This window comes from Octodon degus, unplaced genomic scaffold (assembly GCF_000260255.1).
Source record: "Octodon degus isolate 3935 unplaced genomic scaffold, OctDeg1.0 scaffold00013, whole genome shotgun sequence".
Classification (NCBI taxonomy): Eukaryota; Metazoa; Chordata; class Mammalia; order Rodentia; family Octodontidae; genus Octodon; species Octodon degus.
The window spans coordinates 14,787,406-14,789,650 of NW_004524589.1; positions in this window are offsets into that span (position 1 = coordinate 14,787,406).

Here is a 2,245-nt window from a genome sequence, read left to right on the forward strand (position 1 = left end):
GAGAATGTTTTCTCTCCCTGTGACTCTCCTTAGGCACACTCTACATCATTGATCACTTTCCTCTGTGGCCCCATAATCTCCTTGATCAGTAAGTTTCGGACACAACTGAGATAGATGAAATTACAGTATAGGTTCTCCTATGTCCTGAGTATTCATTGACCTTGAAATGCTAGGGTCAAAATGTTGGCTTTCCTTACAGCCTTTCTATTTCTCTAATTTTTGGTCTGAAACTTAGGTTGTTAACTCTCCAGAAGGGAAGCTTGGGTCAGGGAAGACGTCCCAGTGGAATAAACACTTCCCTGGCAAGCATAAGGTTCTGAGTTCAATCCCTGGTTCCGCAAAAAAAAAAAAAAAAAAAAAAAAAAAGCAGAAGAGAAGCTTATTATTACCCTACAACATATGCAGTTGGGTTTAACCTCACTACCTGTCTGAATATCTGAAGATAACAATGTGTAATAGAAGGGTCACACTTGGAATGCCTGTCATTCTGGTCTACTAAATACATACTTCTTGTCATGATATAACAATTATTATCATACTGTCTCTCAAGTAAATGTTTGTTTTCTTTTTTTAAAAAGTGTCATAAATGAAAAAAAAAAAAAAAAAAGACACAAGGAAAAAAAGTCCCAGGACTGTCCTGGTACAATGCGGTATCTGATTAGATTTCTAAATTTCTATGTAAAATTATGTAATTGTTTATTCATATTCTTTAAATATTTTACATTTTTAAAATTTTTTCTCCATATTTTGTAGGGACTTAAAGTTTACCATATTAATACTTGATGGAAAATACCTGTTCCATGTTATGCCTAAAAGAAGCTTTTGAGTGGAATCTGTTCACATAATTGTTATTAATGGGCTTAATTAACAGAAAGCTTATGTAAATCTCATTTTCTACTCTTGTTTCAAGAAACTGGATTCAATTTTTAAGTTTATATTAGAATAAAACCCAAAGGTTATTTTTATATGTATGAAATTCTTCGAACATGTTGGTATGATATTCTAATATTCAATTATTGAAAAGCTTTCAACTATTTAATGTTTGATGCATTCATTGTTGGTTATTATTTGATATTTAGAATACTAAGTATCAGGCTGAGTCAATGTGATATTTCTTAGAATAGATTATTTTACATAATTTGTAAATACAAAAATGAGCAAAGTGATATATATACTGCTAGGGAACGTGATATAAAAATAAGACAAAAATTAATATATAATCTCTGATGCAGAGGACTGTCAAATATTTTTCATGAGAGAGGTTTTCTGTAGAGGAGTTTTAAAAAGAAACAAGGCTTATCATTTCAAACAAGAACTACAGGTATCCTGAACATAAAACAAACAAAATAAATGTGTGTTTAGAGGTACTAGACAAGAATCCAGGATAATACAACATAAAGTGGCATAACATTGGAATATAGTTACTAACTTTGAAGTAAGATTAGAATCTGTACACAAGTCATACATGAAATGTTACACACACATGTATTTATGAAGTATTGCCTTTTGTATATATGTGTTAAAGTGGATCAAGAAATAAGGCCAACTGGGACAATCTCTATAGTACTTTCATGACAGATTTTCATGAGTAAATTGCATGGCTTCTGACTTTGTTTGGAATTTATTATAAGAAAAGTAAAGCAGAGAAGATTACTGTAAAACTTGAGGTGAATAATTTCATCATACTATAATATTGTATAGTTAACAGAAATATAAAATTGCAAAAGTCATTATAGAAACACGGTTTGTATGCCAGTTTTTAACTTATATATTTTGTGTTAAATATGCATATTTGGTTTTGAATCAACGTTTTCAATATAATCACATTTCCCAGGTCTCTTCTACTTTCATCTTTCTCAAATTCATGACAATATTTATTATGAATATGGTACCAAAAAAATTCAACATAGGTACGACAACTAAGCACATTGGTGATTTCAAATATACCTAGACCAAATAAAAATTGATGCATGGAAACTTTTAAACATATCACAAATGTTGGAGGAACTATCTGCTTGAAATGTACTCAAAATAAAGGGCAGGCTGGAGAGATAACTCAGTGGTCTAAGCAGGCACCCGCCTGGCAAGCACAATGACCCAGGTGCGCCATGCTGGCCTTCGACCAGGGCATGGTGGCTCAATCCTACAATCGCAGAACTGGAGATACTGAGCCAGGATAATCACTATGAGTTTGAGCTGTGTAGTGAGACTCTGTTCTAAAAAAAATAAATATTTTAAAGAAATA